This window comes from Uranotaenia lowii, unplaced genomic scaffold (genome assembly GCF_029784155.1).
Source record: "Uranotaenia lowii strain MFRU-FL unplaced genomic scaffold, ASM2978415v1 HiC_scaffold_30, whole genome shotgun sequence".
Classification (NCBI taxonomy): domain Eukaryota; kingdom Metazoa; phylum Arthropoda; class Insecta; order Diptera; family Culicidae; genus Uranotaenia; species Uranotaenia lowii.
The window spans coordinates 73,741-88,269 of record NW_026598201.1 but is presented as its reverse complement, the minus strand read 5'-3'; positions in this window follow the sequence as shown (position 1 = coordinate 88,269).

The following is a 14,529-nucleotide window of genomic DNA, read 5'->3' as shown; positions in this document are numbered from 1 at the left end:
ATTAAAACATCTGTCTATCCCTCGAATGGAACTCTAAGCAGCAGTATGCGGTGCTCGTTTAAAGTCTAACATTTTCGAAGGACACCATATCGAGATAAAAAAGAGATTCATCTGGACCGACTCAACCACTGTGCTTAGCTGAATAAAAGCAGATCAACGAAAGTATAAACAGTATGTTGCATTGCGTATCGGGCTGATACTGATATCTGAACCGGAAAGTTGGCGTTGGGTACCGACCAGAGACAGTATTGCCGATTGCCTTACTAAATGGGGCAAAGATACAGAACCGGAATCAAATGGACGCTAGTTTACAGGTCCTTCATTCTTGTAAAAGAATCCGGAGGCTTTGCCGAAACAACGAAGTCATCCAAATGATCCAACGGAAGAACGAAAGACCCATATTCTCCTACATCTTCCGCAGTTCTCCTCAAACTTGATCGATCCTTTTAGAATCTCTAAATGAAATGCTTTAGTGTGAACCATAACCGTATTCCGATTCATTTCAAATTATCAACGAAGAATGAAAAGTTTGCCGATCAAATCCGTTTTGACTGAAGACAAAATGAAAAAACTCATCAAACGATTCATTCCCTCAGTTGTTGTACCGTTGAAACAAACCGAGTAAAGTCGAGCAGAAACTGTATTGTTGCGTATTGTTCAAAAGGATTCCTATCCAGACGAAGTTATAATTCTTACGAAGAACCGTAATCTGCCGATGGAAAAGTGGAGGAGAATTTAAAAATCTAATCCTCTCTATAAATTCTGCCCTTTTTTCCGGCGAATATGGAGTGATTAGAGTCGGATAAACGGCTAATGCCAAATATGCCTGCTTCGATGCACGTTATCCAATTATTCGACTGAATCGAAGTCACGTCATCACACATCGACTATTGGAACATCACCATTCAACTTTGGCCATGACAACAGAGAGACCATATCCAATGAGATTCATCAGCGGTTTGAAATTAGTAAGTTACGTGTAGCTATCGATAGAGTTGCGAAAGGATGTCAACGTTGTAAAATAAAAAAAAAATGTGAACCACGACCGCCTCGAATGGCACCATTACCGCAGGAACGTTTAACCCCTTATGTGAGATCGTTTAAATATGTCGGGTTAGATAATTTGGGACCAATTGAAGTAACTGTAGGAAGAAGAACAGAGAAAAGGTATGTAGCAGTATTCACTTGTCTCGTTGTACGAACTGTACACGTGGAGCTAGCATACAGTCACTCAAAAGATTCATGTATTATGGCAATTAGACGATTCGTGCAAAAAATGGGCATTTCAATCCTTCCGCTACTCCCCATATGGGGGGAGTTTAGGAGAGGATGGTCCATAGTGTTAAATCTGGTTTGGAAGCACTCGACGATGGAAGAAAATTGAATGACGAAATGCTAATAACAGCTTTAGCCGAAACGGAAGCGTTGATGAATTCTCGACCGTTTACTTATATGCCTCACGATTCCAACGAAGCACTTACACCGAATCATTTCATTCGAGGAGGCTCCTCGGAAGACCATGATCCTCAACGTGATTCACTCTGCCTGGGAGAGACCTTGAGAAGCAGTTATGAGTTCCATCCCGTTGGTTGAAAGAGTATTTCCCAGCGCTCAACAGACGTCCTAAATGGTTCGAAGAAGCCAACCCTATAAATATCGGTGACTTAGCTTATTTAGCTTAAGGCCCTAGGAAGACATGGGTGCGCGGAAGAATAGTAGAATTACTTCCGAATCGTGATGGAAGAATACGAAGAGTGGTTGTGCAAACAGCATCAGGAAAGCTGAAAAGGGCGGTAGCGAACTTTGCGGTGATGGAGATAAAAGATAGTGAACCTGGTTCGCACCAGGACGAATTGGAACCTGCTTCACGGGATGGAAGATGTTCTGGCACTATTAATCCTCGGACTCTACTGGCCGAGCAATCTAACGGGTTTTACCTGCCGGTGAGAAGGACCAAATATTAAACCTCGGACTCTACTGGCCGAGCAATCTAACGGGTTTTACCTGCCGGTGGGAAGGACCAAATATTGAAACTCGGGCTCTACTGGCCGAGCAATCTAACGGGTTTTACCTGCCGGTGGAAAGGACCAACTATTAAACCTCGGTCTCTACTGGCCGAGCAATCTGTCGCTTCCGGAGGTTTCCGCTGGGGTAAGTTTTAATTTCGGACCGTGATTGGAAAAGCAGTATTTTACAAAAGAACTCCTTGATTTATTCGAACGAGCAAAAAACACGTGTGAATTTTCTTCTGTCTGACGTACAAGTAAAAATTTTATTCAAATCTGTCAATGCCTGCTATGATACAATCTCGTTGTCGGCAACAGGCACCACTGCAGCCGATGATCGTACCTGATTTGAGGATCATCTCCACATCTGTCAGAATGATCATCGCTTGCGAGGAAAAAGTGAGAAATTGAATCGAAAGTTGGAAAGGGCCAGTTTGTACTGTAAAACCTGAATTTAAAGGCACAATTTCAGGATTGGTCGAGTGAACAGAGCTGTAGGAGATATTACGAGGTTGAAGGAAGGAGGAAAGTTTGAGAAGATACTGCACTGCAAATGGAACGCCAGGAATCGGATATTCCTTTGATATGAATGTGATATAGCGAGACATTTATGTAGGTAATCATCATTTAACATCCATTAAACTTATTTGTAATAAAAATCTATTTTAGCTTTGAGCTACTGAAACACAGTACTGCTGCAAGAATCTCGCCACACTATCCGAAAGCCGCTGTTGACTTTAAGACCTTGAGGTCGTCGGATTTGCTCTGCATGTCTTGTTGTCTCTGGGCGAGCAAAACAATATCGACTGCCAGGTCAAGCTCGTTCAGTTGCTCCATTTTATAAGGATTCCACGGCGATCCTCGGTTTGGTATGCAATCAGTCGATTCATTCAAGATCTCAGTTATTACGATGTGAAGAGGTTATTAGAATCATCCTTGTTACCAGGATTGGATCAGACAAGACACCTTCGGGCAAGACCTTGCATGAAAATGCCTCGTACTGTGCTTCGATGAGATGGACAAGTTTTGTGGTTTAGTCGGTCGAATGCTTTTTCGAAATCAACGAACCCAGCAGAAGAGAGTCCTGTAATTCATTAATTTGTTCCAATATTATTCGTAGCGTTGTAATGTAGTCCACACATGATCGTCCGGAATCCAGCTTGTAATCGTCGGAATGTAGTATCTATATTCTCCTGGAAGGCAAATTAAATTTAAAGGCACAATTTCAGGATTGGTCGAGTGAACAGAGCTGTAGGAGATATTACGAGGTTGAAGGAAGGAGGAAAGTTTGAGAAGATACTGCACTGCAAATGGAACGCCAGGAATCGGATATTCCTTTGATATGAATGTGATATAGCGAGACATTTATGTAGGTAATCATCATTTAACATCCATTAAACTTATTTGTAATAAAAATCTATTTTAGCTTTGAGCTACTGAAACACAGTACTGCTGCAAGAATCTCGCCACACTATCCGAAAGCCGCTGTTGACTTTAAGACCTTGAGGTCGTCGGATTTGCTCTGCATGTCTTGTTGTCTCTGGGCGAGCAAAACAATATCGACTGCCAGGTCAAGCTCGTTCAGTTGCTCCATTTTATAAGGATTCCACGGCGATCCTCGGTTTGGTATGCAATCAGTCGATTCATTCAAGATCTCAGTTATTACGATGTGAAGAGGTTATTAGAATCATCCTTGTTACCAGGATTGGATCAGACAAGACACCTTCGGGCAAGACCTTGCATGAAAATGCCTCGTACTGTGCTTCGATGAGATGGACAAGTTTTGTGGTTTAGTCGGTCGAATGCTTTTTCGAAATCAACGAACCCAGCAGAAGAGAGTCCTGTAATTCATTAATTTGTTCCAATATTATTCGTAGCGTTGTAATGTAGTCCACACATGATCGTCCGGAATCCAGCTTGTAATCGTCGGAATGTAGTATCTATATTCTCCTGGATCCTGTTCAGGATCACTTTGCAGAGTATATTGAGGGTTGTTCAGATAAACGTTATGTCACACCAGTTACCACACTCTTTCTTGGGGAATTTCACAAGGATACCCTGCATCCTGTTGGCCAGAAATGTTGCAGTATTCCAAATGTCCCAAATTAACTAAAGCTCACCGGAGAATTTCCATTGTTTTATCAAGTTATCTATTACCCTAAAGACCTTAATTGAATGTCAAGGGGTCGTGATTCTCATTAGAATCTCAAGCTGTCAGTAAACTCAACCAGCTTATGTTGAATTGTCAACATATAAGACGGTGGTAGTAGGTGCACTTGTTGACTGGTTCCTACCCAAACTTTGATTCCCTTTTTACATTAAAATCCAAAAACACGTTTCTATGACCCCTGGAAGGATTTCAGAGTAAAAAAATGTTTTGGGGTGAAGAACCATCTCTTTTCTCCAGTATGTTTTGCTCTACCCATAACTCTTTTTACTCACCGGATCTCATCCAGGGAGTTTTTTTTTCGTTTATAAAATTCTCTCAGTCACTAGTGGTTGATGTATAAAAAAGTTGGGATACTCTTTTCACTGTTCGCAATCGAATAAATTTGGCCAGGAGAAGTAGAATTGAACAGCGGAAAATAAACGATGAACCACCAGCAGCAGCAGCAAGTGGTAAATAAAACCGCGTGGTTTGGGTGCGCTTTTTTCGACGTTTTTCCTCCTCACCCAGCCAACAGCGTTCCCCTTATTTGGTTGTTTTGCCACCCGAAAGTCATCCCTACTTCTTTTTTTTTTATGGCCCTCTGTTTTCGGCAGTGTCAGGGAGCTCGTGAAAAAATGAACACACACATGATACACAACAAGCAGCAAAAAGTGTACACAAAAATTAGCAAAGTGCATTCGCGGTCAACGAACGCCAGCTTTAGATGTTTGCACTCGATTGGTATCATTGTTTAGAAGTTTATATTCAAGACTTTTATGATGGGAGATCATAAAGAAGATTTTTTGGCCGAGCGGAATTATCAATTTTGAGCCAATTCAAGCAAGTCGACTAAAGTTAGAAACTCGTAATAATGTTTTGTAATCAACTGTTTTGAAACTCGTTCACTGTTCTCAATCCATACCAAGATTGTAAGCAAATTTATGACAAAAGTTGACAGCTGCACTTTTTTTCCTGCCGGTTTCACATCCAATTTGCAATTCAAAAAATGGCGCAAGTACATGCAATTGCGCTCTCCGGGTACATTTTCCCGCCAACAATTGCAAATCATCCCTACGCACATTTTCCTCACACGGGAGTATCCTGTTTGAGGGAGCAAAAAAAAATGCAAAGGGAACTTTCGAACAACAATGGTGGCCGTTTTCTGCACTCACTCGGGATAATCCTTTCTGCGAACGTCCAGCTTAAAGCGTTCTCATGACCTGCGTCGTGTGTACCAAAGGAGAATTTGTGCAAGGATGCAACAACGCCGTTTTACGCATCGGTCGTCATCTTGGGGGAAACGGAGGTCAATGCACTGTTTTTTTGTTGGTTTTCATTCTGGAGCTGTTGCAACTTTGAGAGGAACAGGAGATCAATTCCCGATCAGGACCCGCTTCAAGAGCTGTGCTTCAACCAACCACACATACGCCAGATGTGCGCATAGAAAGTTAATTGACTTTTCCAAGAGCCAAAGGGTGGCAGTGTGGGTTCGTTTGATACTTAGCTGATCAAGTACAGTCATCAACCTTGTCGAATGTAATGAAAGAGCAGAAATCGAAAAACTGAAGCTGGAAAGACGAGATGCGAGCACGAAAATAATCGCAAAAAAGAACAAGTAGGTACTTCTGTGTAATTTAAGAATTAACACAATACATAATGCCAAGTTTTAACAATCCTCAGTTTGAGTTAAACAAAATTATTCATTCAAAATTATGGCAATAATTTACAATAAAACACTGTTTCTTAGATAACGAGGCTGGTTAAAATTTACTTGTTGAATATTATTGGCAAATTGCACAAATACTTGTTATTTATGGTGAAAATAATATGTTAAAAAAATTTTAATATATAAAACAAAACCAAAATTATTTCTGAAACATTTAGAAGTAGTACTGAGACGTTTTAAAATCAAACGTACAGATCTTCTAATGTTCAAGATGTTGTGTTTTAGCCGAAAAAAAAGTTTTCCGTGTTATCCTTGAGAACTTTTCACAAAGTTTATCAGAATTGCCTTTCAAACAGACTTAAACTAAATATTCTAAATATTCGCTTCAAAACAAATGTACGCCATTTGATTGTCAAAAGGACACCAAAAACTAGATTTTTTTATTAAGTTAGTTTCATTTTCCACTGAGAAAGTTCCATTAATAAAGGACGAGTTCCGAGTAGGCCTTGCTCGAGTGCGGACGCATTTTTTGGTTTCTTCATTGTGTTGCGTTTTAGGGGGTTCTTTCCCTCTTTGAAATATTTTTTATTTGTGGGGCTGATATACTGATCTTTATGCCTAGGAAATGGGGACAGCCAGCGAGTCAGATTCTCCCTCCATACGCTGTTGATTCCATTTTCACACAGCTGAACCGAATGAACGATTTTCTTTAAGATTCTACGTCTGAGTGGGTAAATTTTTTTTTTTGTTTCGATTATAGTCGTTTTACCATTTTTATGGCATTCGCGACTTTATCAACGTTACAGTTGGCGGATCATTATTGAGAAACTTATCCGGTACAACTGTGTTCGATGTTTACTCTTGGGCTCGAACTCGCGGACATCTGCTCAGCAGACAACAGACTTGCCAACTGAGCTATATCACAAGCCCGTCTGAGTGGGTAAAGAATTTCCAATAAAACTCTAAATTATGTGAAGTGCCTTCGAAATCTACGGAAATATTAAGTTATTTGAGAAAAATGGCCGAACCAGGAAGGTGGAAAATTAGCGAAAAAATCAAGTTTTCTATAAAAGGGCCCGAAAGTGAATGTTTAGAAGGAAATGAAAACGATTATAGGATCTCTTTTTGCAAATCTGAAATTCAAAGTGGATGAATGAAAAGCTTCGAAATTCTAAACGATGAAGAATCGAATCGAAAGGTAAGTCTTGTTGTTGTTGTAGTTGATGGATGAATGGCTTTAATGGTAAGGGTAAGGGCAAACTGCCGAGAAATAATCTCAGTGCAGGTTCATATGAAGTTTGGGTGAACCAAAACAAAGTATTCACGCGACTGCTGCGACGGATAATTTTCCAAATGGTATTTCGCGCGAGTAGTACGAATCGCGTCGCTTGCATTGTGAACGGTCTCCCAGTTTTCAACGTGTTCAAATGAGGCGCGATTCTTCGCGCGAATCGCTCGCTCGCGTGCGCTGTGTTGCGACACAGCGAATTCTAATCCAGAAATTTGAGAATTTTGCCAAGAAATTTTCTAGTATTTTCATAACTGGGGACATTTCCTTGGAGCAACTGGCCAAGGCTGTCGGAAGTATATCAACCCTAGGATCATCTTTGAATGGTATTCTGGTCGACGATGCAGCCATCCTAAAAGCGACAGCTAAGCTAAAAAATTCATGTTCTACGGGCCCGGACGGTATACAAGCTACTTTTTTGAAGTTTTTTATGCCATCTCTGCTGACACCTATCAGGCACATCTTTCAATCATCGCTGGTCTGCGGAATCTTTCCCTCATTGTGGAAAGAAGTCACATGTTTCCTGTCCATGTACCGCGAAATCTCCGCTCTATGCGCGATTGCCAAACTGCTTGAACTGGTTGTTTGGATCAAATTTTCTCATTTTGCAAGCATCACTTCTTCAACGATCAGCACGGGTTCATGCCAAAGCGATCCACGACTACAAACCTACTGAGTTTCACATCGTTCGTGCAGGACAGCTTTGACAAGAAAACTCAAACAGACACCATTTACACAGATCTCTCTGCTGCGTTCGATAAGGTGAACCACGATATTGCAATCGCAAAGCTCGAACGTTTAGGCTTCTGTGGTTCCCTACTGGATTGGTTCCGGTGTTACTTAATGGGATGAAAGTTATCCGTTCGTACAGGTGAATTTTTTTCTAGGCAGTTCGTTGCCTCTTCAGGAGTGCCTCAAGGAAGTCATTTGGGACCGATCATTTTCGTGATCTATTTTAATGATGTACTCTCGCTACTCGGTGGCACAAAGCTCGCATAAATATGCCGATGACCTGAAACTTTTTCACATTATAAACGGCCAAGACGACATCAGCTTCCTGCAACAGCAATTCATCGCTTTTGTTCACTGGGGCAATATCAATTACTTGCCCTTGAACCGCAGTAAATGCTCGGTAATATCGTTTACTCGTAAGCGGCATCCTCTTCATGCAGAGTACATCCTCGGAGACCAAATCATCATTCGGGTGGACCATATCAACGATCTGGGCGTTATTCTAGACCGACGGCTGGAGTTCAAGGCTCATACGAACTATGTTGTAGTCAAAACTTCTCGAAGCCTTGGATTCTTGTTTCGTATGGCCAAAGATTTCAAAGACGTATATTGCCTGAAAAATCTTTATTGTTACATAGTTCGTTCTATTCTCGAGTACGCTTCAGCTGGTTGGTGCCCTTTCTACCAGAATGGAGCTGAAAGAATCGAGGCTATCCAGCGGCGCACACAGGGGTAAATGAACCTAATAAGCGATCAAAATTATTTGCGGACAAACGGTAAACGATAGACATTTGATGTCTTCGCAACATTTTTATATTTTTTGATGATCTATCAAATTCTTGAAAGAAAAAAGTGATTTTTTCACCTGGAAGGGAGATAAAAAAATTATTTCTTGAAATAATTAGTTTAACGTCTTGATGTCTTCACAAAAGTTGTAGATCTTATTATTTTAAGCAACTTTGTTGAAGACATCATAAAGATCGCATGAAATTCGAAAAAGTTTCGAGCATTTAAAAAATAACGAGAATTTTAACAAGTAGTTTTGAGTTATTATTTAATATCTTTTTAAGTATACGATTTACAAACTTGGTATATTTGAGAAAGTTGTTCAAATTGTTAAAACACACAATTTTGTAGAACATTTCAAATACATATTTCAACTAAGAAAGGAGATATACTGCAAAATATCCTAAATAATGCCTTTTTTCAGTAAGTTATAACCTTAAGAGTTCGGACGAGTTCGGATAATTTTTTGAGTGGATTTTGTTGGTCAAGTTATTGGCTTTCCATTGATATATAAATTAAACATTAGTTTTGAATAGATTTTCTGCAAACTAGCAATCAATAATGAGCTTTTTCCTTTAGAAACACTTAAAATTCGAAGAAAAAAAACCTCAATTTATCATGTTTTTAGAGGAAAAAGCTCATTTTTGATTGCTTGTTTGAACAAAATATATTCAAAACTAATGTTTAATTTATATATCAATGGAAAGCCAATAACTTGACCAACAAAACCCACTTAAAAAAATATCCGAACTCGTCCGAACTCTTAAGGTTATAACTTACTGAAAAAATGCATTATTTTGGATATTTTGCAGTATATCTCCTTTCTTAGTTGAAATATGTATTTTAAACGTTCTACAAAATTGTATGTTTTAACAATTTGAACAACTTTCTCAAATATACCAAGTTTGTAAATCGTGTACTTAAAAAGATATTAAATAAAAACTCAAAATTACTTGTTAAAATTCTCGTTATTTTTTAAATGCTCGTAACTTTTTTGAATTTCATGCGATCTTTATGATGTCTTCAACAAAGTTGCTTAAAATAGTAAGATCTACAACTTTTGTGAAGACATCAAGACACTAAACTAATTTATTTCAAGAAATAATTTTTTTATCTCCCTTCCAGATGAAAAAATCACTTTTTTCTTTCAAGAATTTGATAGATCATCAAAAAATATAAAAATGTTGCGAAGACATCAAATGTCTATCGTTTACCGTTTGTCCGCAAATAATTTTGATCGCTTATTAGGTTCATTTACCCCTGTGTGCGGCGTTTCTTGCGGTATACCCTACGACACCTAAACTTACAAGATCCGTTTCGTTTACCAAGCTATGAAAACCGCTTAGATAGGCTTAGATACGCTTGAAGTACGCCGAAAAGCTACACATGCTCTAGTTGTAGCGGACCTTCTAACATCTAGAATCGACTGCTCCGAACTGTTGGAGCCATACGTCTCAGAGTAAGACCACGAAAATTACGAAACCAGAACCTGCAGCTCTAAGTTCCTATTCGCCTGAACAATTACGGGGCTAACAGCGCTTTCATCTGCATTCTGAAAACTTTTAATCGGTTTTCCGAACATTTCGACTTCGACTTCTCAAGGAACGTATTCCGAAGAAAATTTTTAAGTTTATCAAGTATTGTGTAGTTTTATATTGATACTAATTCTAATTTGTTAGTTATAGTGTGATCATTAGGATCAACATGTGATCCGTTGATGTTTTAAACAATAAATAACAACTATATTTATTAAAAATCCTTTAACAATTGTCATTCGGGTCAAAATGAGCGAATACTGCTTTTGTTATTTCTGTCATTTTTCTCATGTTTTACATTTTGAACAGCTTTATACTGTTTGCCATTTTTGGTATATTTTATCTTTCTCGTCATTATGACATTTTTGTCAATTTAGTAATTTCTGTAGTTCTATTTTGTCGGTTTTGTTGTTTTTTTTTTCTTGGTAATTTTTTTCATTGGTGCGATTTTAGTCTTGAATATTCATTATTATTTTATTCTTCTCGCCGCCTAACGCCACAAGCAAACAGATTCGTGGGAAGTCATCAGGCTGGCTATGCAAGTCACTAGGCACCATCTGTTAATCGACTTAAAAGCCGCATACAACACTATCGACCGTGACGAGCTATGGAAAATCTTGGACGAGAACGGCTTTTCAGAGAAGCTGACCAGACTGATCAAGGCGAGCGACGATGGATGGAATGTGTTGTGTGCGGATTTCGGGTAAATTGTCGAGTTCATTCGAATCGCGCAAGGAGCTTCGCAAGGCGATGGTTTATCCTGCATGATGTTCAACGTGCTGCTAGAAGGTGTTATTCGACGAGCGGTTATCCCGACTAAAACCTGTACATGACGCTCATAAGACCAGTTTTCCACTGCGGGCACGAGACATGGATATTGCTCGAAGAGGACCTGCACACACTTGGAGTATTCGAGCAACAAGTATTAAGAACCATCTTTGGAGTATGGAGTGTAGAAGCTAAGGATGAACTATGAGCTCGCGAGGCTCTACGGCGAACCCAGTATCCATAAGATGGCGAAGTCTGGACGGAAATGCTGGGTAGGATATGTTGCGAGAGTGCCAGACGACTGTCTTGCATAACAAGTGTTCGCCACGAATCTGGTAAGAACGAGACGAGCATGGGCGCAACGAGCGAGGTGGTTAGACAAAGTGGAGCGTGATCTGGCGAATGTGGGATGTCCAAGAAATTGAAGAACGGTTCATCAAGTTTTGTTGTGAGGCGAAACACTACGGTTATAAAATTATATTTTGAAATCTATGAACCCCTTTTATGAACCATCAAGTGTTCAATTCTGTAGAAACATTGAAATGGTTTACATGCGGTTTGGTATGGATCAAGGGAAGAAATTTACATTACGTGTTTGTGAATTTCCTAAAGTCGTCACTAAGTAACTACCCCACATTAACTAAGCTGCCTAAAAAATTTTGTTGAACCTAAGTCTGGCGTTGACAGTTTTTCACAGCGTGTTTAAAATTAGGACCACAAACGATGCTATACGGTGTAACGGTTTTCTCGCCCGATCAGGGCCGATTAACACGCGTGAAAGCTGAGACGATACTGGTCCAGCGCTTGGTTACACTTTATTATTCCTCAGTTTTTTTTCTATTTTTCGCACAAATGGTGACAAAAGATTGGAAGACAAAGATGATATGCTCTCGCAACCCGCAGCAAACAGTGCCGCAGAAAATGTGCAAAAAATAATAAATATAATATCAACAGCACATCAATTCAGAACAGCCCATCCTACAATTTTCATTCATTCTTCGGCAAACTGAAGAACGGTGTGACTGCCGAATTTGGCACTAACAATAAACGGCAACCAGCCATTACTGCTCCAGCCAGCAAATTTCGCCAACTTTTTGGAAAAGAAGTTTTAAATGTCTTGCTCTGGCCGCCGTCTTGCCTGCCTGGCGGATCGGATCCTAAATGGGTGGAAAAAGTGCCAATGTAAGTGTAAACATTGCGAAGGATACATTTGGCATGCGGGAAAACGGGTTTGTCGCTTGCTGGAGAGTGTCAAATTCTAGTTTTTCAGTTCGATTTGCGAGGATTTCAAGATGTTTCGACAGTTTTTTGGGTTAAAAATGTTTTATGGGACGATTTGTTACGATACACGGTTGATGGGTGAGTTTTTTTTTACATTTTAAGCGGGTTCTTAGACAACCTCGTTAGGATGGGTGAAGCGAAAAAACGAATGCGTGTACAATTATTGAAAAGGTGGGTCGCAATGTGACCGAAATGAATTAACCGTTTGGCTTGAGTTGACCGATATCTGGACCGGAGGGACGAGGGAACTTTACCTTCCGGAGGGATCGAGAGAAGAACTTGTACATATTAAAAAATCCAACCTCGATAAATCGGCTGCTGTAGGGAACAACAGAAGCGTAATTCCTGTTTTTATTCCCACAGATTCTCCCGGCTGTAGGAATAATAAGATGACATCCAACTCCTTTTTGAGTTTTTTTTTTTTGCTCGAGCTCTCCTTTTGCGTTTTGGTTTTATTCGAACCTTGGAGGTCCTTGCCAGCATCCTTGGCGATTGGCGAGAGCGAGAAGATTGCAGATCGGGTTAGATCATCATAATCATCGTCATCATCACAGTGCCCAGTATAATGTTGCACATATGTTTATTATTCCGATTACTGTCCTGTCTGCCCGTTTTTTTTTCGGGGTGGTGTGCGTATTATGCGGACATCGCTCGTATTTGCAAAGAAGGGAATTCCTGTTCAAGATTTTAAAACCAGGAGACGAGACACCAAGAAGAATGACCACACCGGGAGATCGCCCTTTCTCCTAGCCTAGCATTTCTTGGCCATCGTCGAAAGAATAAGCTAGAGCAGGAGAGATCAAATGGGCTAACTTTGATACTTCTTATTCTTGGCATTGCTGGTGCTCTGTATAAATAATGCGCGTTGCTCAGTATGATTAATCGATTTGTGTTTCCCATCCTTGCCAAATGTCTGTACGATTCACTCTCACAGAATCCTGCGAGTGTCATCTTTCGTGCGCATCCTTTTTCCAACTATTATAGATCCTGTGGCGCGCAACGGTCATTTCGCAGGAGACCGGCCCAACCCCTTTTGGACACCAACTATGCTCAGCCTAAATTGCCGTTTGGAATAAAAACCGACAACGGACCAGTCAGCGAAATCCGCCATTCGCCAGTCGAAAGTTGTGTAGCACTTCCGCTCAATTCAATCCAGTAACATCATCAAAAACTTACGAGAAATACGAGAGCTTTCCCAGAGAACTTGTATCTCGCCATCAGAGACAAAGGATCACCAAATACCTGACCACTTGGTCGTTCCAAAGCAAGATGATAAAAAAAAACCCAAACCTATCCTTCAATTTTCAAGCACTCATTACAGAACAATCCTACGCTGAATTATGATGATGAACCCCGCAATGGTCAACTCGAGCCGGGTTAAGTTTCCCGAATCCCAAAAAAAAAATCATACCTCGGTACCTGCCCAAGTCTTGCTAGACGCTTCGGCCAAGACACAAAAAAACAAAAATATTCAAAACCTACTTCCTTTTTCCCATCAAATCCAAAAGACTCGCAGCCCGCTCGATAATCCTGCTTATGACCAGTGTCCATTACACAACAAAAAGGACCCACCGAATTACTCTCGAGGGACGACGCTCTTCCAGACGCAGCAGACAGAAGATGTCCGTCCATTGTTCCGACCGGGATCTTTTGTACCCCATGAGGACGGTGATTTTTTTATTCTATTTCTCGTTGACGGTTTGATTACTTCTGACCTTCGAATCCTTCCAAGATTGGCTACCGTCGTCGTCCTCTGCGCCTGTGAGAAACATGATTAAGGGTCCTACATGAGGGCTGAGGTGATCATCAATTTGCGTGTTAGCAAAGTTTTTTCGGTAGGGGATAGATTTTTTCTACGAGCATAATTTTGGGATAGTCAGATTTAGGTCACCCAACCTGATAGTTTAGAGAGCAGAAAAGCTAGACACGAGCTACAAGTGATTCGAAACACGTGTAGCTAAGACAGGATAGGTCACAATTATTCCGGTTGCCTTTCGGAAGGTAGGTCAAGTAGAGGGCCGTTTTCTAGGGTGACGTTTGCATCCCGAAATAAGGACATTAGGTTGAATCCCGTTTTGTGGGTTTGACTCCGGGGGCAACTTTTTCGAGACTAATTCGGTGGGTCAAGGCAGGTCAACGAACTCCGATTTGAGGAAACCTAGTTTAGATTCCAGGAGGGATGGAATCGAAATCGACCCCTGAGAAGTGTCTTTTTTTATGCTCACAGTTAGTGTTGAGTTGAACATTGGAAGCAGAGCACAAGTGTATCTTAATTTATGCTTATTCAAGTTTGGTATTGACGAAAGGAAGTCTGGTTG